The sequence below is a fragment of the Bidens hawaiensis genome, unplaced genomic scaffold (assembly GCF_021521415.1).
Source record: "Bidens hawaiensis isolate Kalapana, Puna unplaced genomic scaffold, B.hawaiensis_p1.1 tig00010384_1, whole genome shotgun sequence".
Classification (NCBI taxonomy): domain Eukaryota; kingdom Viridiplantae; phylum Streptophyta; class Magnoliopsida; order Asterales; family Asteraceae; genus Bidens; species Bidens hawaiensis.
This window is the reverse complement of record NW_027491789.1, coordinates 235,460-242,881: the sequence shown is the minus strand read 5'-3', so window position 1 is coordinate 242,881 and position 7,422 is coordinate 235,460. Positions and strand designations below refer to the sequence as shown.

The window sequence follows — 7,422 nt, the reverse complement described above, 5'->3', positions numbered from 1 at the left end:
TGAGGTGAATTAATGAAGTTTGAGTCGTTGGGTTTCTCTTTGTTCAAAAGAGTCCCAAGTGGGTGGTTGAAGTGTGCAGATTATTTGTAATTAAAGACATCCGGTAAATGATAATTGGATTTAGAATTTTTTATGGCCCTTTCGGAAATTTTACTTTTACTTAAGGACTAAAATCAATGGGTCACATACACCACAAATGGTAGACCGGTCCCTAAGTTGACACACGTAACCCCAACTATACCTACACTTTTTTTTGGTAAGTGGCTTGAGCGGTTCTTATTGGGCTTAACGATAGATTATAAGAGTATGCTATAGCAGTACTATAGTTGCAACATGCAAGCTCTAAATAAAAGGTTGAAGCACATATACTAAAGGGACCGCCTATATCAATTCATATGTTCTAATGCTACGTCGGCATACACATGATTTTTAAACACGATTTTGTTTAGTATTTTACTAGTTTAAGCGAAAGGCATAGTGTGTAACAGATCGCATGTTGATGCAAGAGATAAACTTTCAATTTGTCGGGTTGAAGGTATGATAAAAACTATTGTATCTATGTTAGGACGCTTTATTTTAACACCTTAAATTTAATAAGTGTTTTTTTATCGCGAACCATTTTATCTATTAATAAATTCTTTTATTAATATGTGAATCCTAAATAATTTTAAGTCTTAATTAATTTATCCATTCAAAAATTCACGTTTTACTTTTAAATTAATTAAAACTTAACATGAGGTAAATAAAATTAAATTTAAATACCTCGTCGTTTAGTTTGTGCTGTTTAGTTCTAAAATCATATTAAATATCTTGTATGTTTTACTTTACTTGTATATTTCAACCATTAGTTAAAACAACTAAGGGTTGCAAATCAAACCATAATGTTTGATATTGCTAGAGCCAATTAGCAACATCAAACGGGTCAATGGGACAATTTTAAAACCTACATTCCTAAATCCGCTCGCACTTGCTTAAAGATACCCATCACCTTCTCCGTGACATCTTTGTTCCTCCGGTTCTTGATCTTCACATTTCCATCTTAAAGCCTGCTCTTGTCGTAGCTTTATTAAATTACAATTAACATAAATTGAAAAATAACCTAACTATTACAACACAGACTATAAAACACAAAAAATACATCCATAAAACCAAACAAATGCAAACAACTATAAAAATAAACACAACCACGGGTCTAGGGCTTGATTTGCAACCAACACAATAATTCATAAAAAAATGTGAAGGAAGCAACCCTTTGCCAAATAAAAGTTTTGGCAAAGTAAATGCAAATTGCTTTAATCGGTTAAACCGATGGTCGTTTTAAAGATTCGCAAAAGTGGCTCCATACCACCGTTGGGGTCGTACACATGTTTTGTGTACTAACCATTCTTGACCTTCGGTGGTTCATATGCGAATACAATAAAACTTGTATACACAACCATAGAAAAGTAAGAACTTTGTACCTTACGGGTTTGTAGAAACTGTAGCAAGCTGAAACACCACGAAGCAACAATTGGGTTTCTAAATCTGGTAATGCAAAACACCACACGAGGCAAAAAAGCTAAAACTGATTCTGGCCTTGCGATCACGGCCAAGAGAGAAACAGCCGACTTCCTTTGTGAAACTACCTTGTAGAATTAAGTTAGAACCATCATACCTTGTAGAAAAAAAGTTAGAAAACTGAAAAAGAAGACTGATTATTAAAAAAAAAAACAAGAATATACCAATATAATGAGTAAAACATACCTTTTGCATCTATGTTCAACTGAGAGCTTCGAAATTCAATAATGAAGGATTAGAAGCAGGTCCGGTTGATTACCCTGAACATGCAAGAATGGGAAAAATTAGAAAACACAAAAATAATAAAATTATGTTGCACAGAGAAAAACATTAACCAAAAATGAAAATTTATAATAATGTTATATACCAATAGAAAAAAATAATTAGGTAACGGGATGAAATATATTGAACAAGCAAATGTGCAGGTTGAACAGGTTGGGTAACAAGTCAATGATTCGGTAAAAATATCACTTAAACGTGGGGTGACAGGTCAAAACGTTAAAGTCAGAACTAACAGGTCTAAGAATGATTTTTTTGGTTGGGCAGGGTAACGGGCCGTTTTAAAAAATTGTTTTAACTTCACAAAAGCAGGACAAGCAGTTTTTTAAAAAAAATGAGAATATATCACCAAAATTAATTGACAAACGTAAAGAAACTGCAAGCATAACAACATACAATGAACAACTTTACAATGTTGAACATATCACCATGTAAAACTTCTTCTTTTTATAAAGAAGACTTCCAGCATTATAGTATGACAACTTGAACCCTTTTAAACTTTACAATGTTCATAATTTTTGTAAACTTGTTCTTTTTAGAAAGACGGCTTCCAACATTATAACAGGACAACTTGAACCCTTTTAAACCCAAGCCCATTATAACATCGTCATGGATCAGGTCAGATTCATCTCATGTTTCTACACCAGCAAAAAGAGTAAAAGATGTTTAAGAACCTAACTTTGGTTATCTTATTATGAAATATGCTCTTTTAAGAAATGGTAAACTTTGACTTTTGCGGTCAAACAAGATACTTTTTGACTCAAAATCCTTTTAAAGCAATTTTATATTTCTATCAAACCAATTTCAAACACTTCTTATATAATCTGAAGCAATAATTTCAAACAGGTAGTTCGATTTAGTTACCTGATCAGACGAATCAGATATGACGAACCGAGTGGTTCTGTTTGATCGGTGTCGCCAGAAGGTGTTTCACGTAGAGCGGTAATGCATTACCCCGAACCTGCAAGAATGGGAAAACCAATATAATTACAAATACGAAATAAAAGCATGAAGGGGAAAACCGATATTATTTACAAATAATGCTACAGGTAACGAGATGAAATATATATTAAACTAGCAAATGTGCAGGTTGAGCGGGTTGGGTAACCAGTCAATGATTGGGTAAAAAGACTACTTAAATTTAGCATATATGGGCAAAATGGACAAATCAGATTGGGCGGAGTAACGGGTCAACACGGTTAAGAGTCCGAATGGGCCGATTTAAAAATGAATATTTTAATTGGGGTCAAGACGGGGATTTTTAAAAAATGGCTAATTTCCCAAAATCAGGGCGAACAAATTTTTTAAAAATGAAAAATGAGAATGCCACACACACACACACAAAAAAAAAAAAAAAAAAAAAAAGAGGATAATTTGACAAACTTAAAAAACCGGTAAGGAAAACAGCATACACCAAACAACTTTACAATGTTGAATATATAACCATGTAAGACTTCCAAAGCCATTTTGATTCTCCAGTAAAAGATGTTTAAGAACTTAACTTTATTTATCTTATTATGAAATATGCTCTTTTGAGAAAAGGTAAACTTTGACTTTTGCAGTCAAACAAGATACTATTTGACTTCTTTTAAAGCAATTTTATATTTCTATCAAATCAATTTCAAACACGTCATATATAGCCTGAAGCAAAAATTTATAGTTATTGATAGAATATAATATCGGTATATTTTATGAGCAAACTTAAAAATGTTTCAACTAAAAGCTCTTAAAATTTAGGATGGACGCGCATTAAGATGATGATCCAAGTAAAAAAACTTGACCCATTTGAAGATTGGTTGACTTAAGCAAATAAAAAAATCAGCTAAAAGGGAGCAAGTCAAATAGGTCAAACAGGTTGGATCTGGATGTCCTAAAGTGTCCCAGTTTATTGATCTAGAGCGATATTGTAACAGTATGAATTTGTGGTAGGTATTAAACATTAAAAAATAAACAGATAAAAAAAAGTTTAGCAGATCGGCTCGACCCATTTATGAAAGCAAACTAGGTGGTTGGGGATTCATTAACATAAATTTTAAAGTTTAATTTCATCCCCACAATTTATATTTATTTCTTGGCTAAAAGTAATTTGGTTCTTGGTGACAGGTGTTGAAACCGGTTAGAAAGTAAACAGAACTGCCAGTTTATAAGCGGTTTGAGAACAAACCGAACCGGTTTCGATGTATCTAGTGTGTCATTTATTGGTACTCTCACATGGAACAAAATCATACTAACAAGAAGTCTGATTTAGTTACCTGATCGGACGAATCGGAGATGATGAACCAAGTGGTTCTGTTTGATCAGTGTCGCCAGAAGGTGTTTCACATTGAGCAGTAATGCATTACCCCGAATCAGAGATGATAAACCGAATGGTTTCGTTTGATCGGTGTCGCCAGAAGGTGTTTCACATAGAGCGGTAATGCATTACCCCGAACCTGCAAGAAAGGAAAAAACCGATATGATTACAGATATGAAGATATTAAAAACACATATAAAGGTAGTTGTAACAAGAATTTTCAACTACATCTGCTAATTGCAATATCATTTATTGGAGGTTTCTGAAGTTTATGAGGGGTTTATCACCACATTTGCATTGGGTTGAAACTAGTTTTGTAAAAACTTAAACTACCATTAGTCATAGTTTGATGTATGACTAACCCGGTAATTTGGTCTTTTCGGAAAATCTGGACATGGGAAAGAATTGGGTCAGTTTGGAAGTTTGCCAGATAGGGTCAGCAAAGAAAACATTTGGACTCTTTTGTTAAAGACGTGTTTCCTATGGGCTTATTATGAGTATGCTAAGGGATTGAAGTGGGTTATCCATGTTATTGGGATAACTTGCACCTAATTAAAAGATGACTTAACCTGGTTAAAGAAGGCATCAAATGAAAGAAAGAGATAATATGTTAAACTTTTCCCATGTAAAAGCAAGGATCGACCCAACCTGACCCCTTACCCAACTCGCCCGACCCACCCTTTAGGGAAAACAAAAAAGCAAATAATTAAAGTTCGAAAGAGGGCAAACCTTAACCGAGGGGGAGATATTTCAAACATATGTAAGCAGTGTCACATACATCCACAGTTATGATGTTTACCACCTCCATCTCCAATGTGTCAGTGTGTCACACCCCAAATATGAAACCAATGAAACTGGATTAATATCGTATCAATACTATAAATTATGAAAATTAATTATTCTTTCTTAGCAAGTAAACTATTAGGAACAGTTTTCTCAAAATTGCTTGTTTTATACTGTTTTTTCAAATTAAATTAGTTTAATTTGTGCTAGAAAAAACATAACCTTAATTTCATAATAGACTTTTGCTTAAATACCGATTTTACTAAACTGTATATAAAAATTATTACAATAAGAAAAATAAATAAACAAATAAACTAAAGTAGATCAATGGATGTTATTGTATATACAAAATAAGAGGTTTACTATAGAATACTAAGCTATGGCGAGAACAAAAAATAATTTAAATTGTTTAATTTTTAATTTGTTATTCATAATTTTTTCGAGATTATACATCTTAGATACAAACACATATGTTATATACATCAAAAAAATCACTAAACTAACTTGCAAAAAATTGTTAAATGAAACAAATCAGTTTTATGATTATAAATATATATAACATTTGCATGTATGAAGTAAAAAACTTTGAAAAAAATATAAACAATTAATTTAAAATTAAACGATCTAGTTTGCTTTTTTGTTCTCGCATAAACTCGGTGTTCTAATATGAACCTCACCATATATATACACAACAAAATATATATAGTTTATTTCAATTTTCAGGCAAAACACAGGTTAGATGTGAAGTTGATCTTGGAAATTAATTTCCAAGATACAAATGCAGGTTCTTACTATTTAAGGATATTTTGGACATACTAAAACGTGATTACAATTTGCGGAAGTAATATGAAAAGGTTTTTGCAAATTGTGGTAGTTTTGGGCAACTGATACAAATTCTGTGTGGGTCGTTTTTATAATCATTTGTACTTGTCACAGTGGAAGTACAAGGGCATTTAGGATACAGGTTGGTTTATTTAGCAAGTCTGTTACAGGCCAAAGGGCATTCTACTTAACTTGAGTTATTTCTGGCTGATTAAATATCTGATGACCCGTAAAACCCCTCATAAAAGTCGACACGAATAAAGTTATGATATACCTGAACAAAGGCTGAAGCTGAATCAGCAGTAAAATCTTTAAAATAGTTGTTTCTGTCATAAAATGACCTGCACTGAAATACTGAAAAAGTCAATAAACTCTTAGAAACAATATCCACCATAAGCTGATCATTTCAAAACGACAAACCTTAATCAAGCGGATAATATTTCAAACTTATCCAAGCAACAACACATACATCCATGGTAGTATGACTCAGAGCTTCAGTTATGATGTTTAGCACCTCCATGTCCGATGTGTTCAAAACCCCAAAAATGAAACCAATGAAACTGGATTAATATCGCATCAATACAATAAATTATGCTAATTAATTATTCTAGCTTAGCAGGTAAACAATTAGGAACTGTTTTCTCAAACTTATGTGTTTTATATTGTTTTTTCAAACTTAAATTAGTTTTGTTTTATGTTAAAACAAACATAATTTTAATTTCATAATAAAGATTTGCTTAGAAAATAGATTTTACTAAACTGTATATAAAAGTTGTAATAATAAGAATGAAAAAAATAATAATAATTAAAGTAGAATAATGGATGTTATTGTATACATAAAATAAGAGGTTTACGATAGAATACTAAGTTATGGCGAGAACTAAAGAAATCTAAATTGTTTAATTTTCTATTAATGATACATTTTCTTTTTTGAATTTATACATAATACATACAAACACATACGCTATATACATAAGAAAAATCACTAAACCAACTTGCAAAAAATTAAGAAATGAAACAAATCAGTTTAATGATTATAAATATAAATAACATACATATTTCAATGTATGAAATAAAAAACTTCAAAAAAAAAATATAAACCACTAATTAAAAACTACGATCTAGTTTGCTTTTTCGTTCTCGCATAAACTCAGTGTTCTAGAATGAACCTCACTATAAATATTCAACATTTAAGAAGTTTAAAATATTCAATTTTCTAGTAATTGGCCAAAATGCAAACCACAGATTTTAATTAGTTGCCCATCAATCACAAGCATATAGTTTCAAGCGGAATATTATAAGGCAATCAAGATGTGAATTTAATCTAGGAAAATAAATTCTAGATCTTAATTAGTAATGCTTTTATAATAGATACAAAAAAATCAGTAGCTAATAAGTACTATTCTGTTATCTTATTGGTTTTTTCAATGATGGATGATTTAACAAAAGGAGATAAATCATTAACCTATACTTGTCACTATTCCAATATCAGGGACAATAATCCAGCAATTAAAAGCTATTACAATAAATAGCTAGTCAGTAATTACGTCTATCACTTAAAAAGTATTACCACTTAAAATCTTCTACCATAAGTCCCCTACCATCATTCACATGAGTTTATCACCATAGCATCAATCATCATTTACTCGTACTGTATCGTCTATCATTAACTACTTAAAAGTTATTAC

The 7,422-nt window shown here is 31.3% G+C and overlaps 1 long non-coding RNA gene across 3 annotated transcripts; it reads right to left on the bottom strand.

Moving 5' to 3' along the window:
• Positions 1-207: 207 nt before the first annotated feature.
• Positions 208-6,416, bottom strand: LOC143535060 (uncharacterized). Of its 3 annotated transcripts, XR_013135652.1 has the most exons (7): positions 6,155-6,416; positions 6,009-6,080; positions 4,859-4,983; positions 4,089-4,268; positions 2,701-2,797; positions 1,744-1,817; positions 208-1,621 (listed from the first exon to the last, which is right to left on the bottom strand). It is a non-coding gene; the product is annotated as an uncharacterized LOC143535060 (long non-coding RNA). The 3 variants fall into 3 exon arrangements; XR_013135651.1 differs by having other exon boundaries at positions 6,009-6,416; XR_013135650.1 differs by lacking the exons at positions 6,009-6,080; positions 6,155-6,416 and having other exon boundaries at positions 4,859-5,164.
• Positions 6,417-7,422: the final 1,006 nt, after the last annotated feature.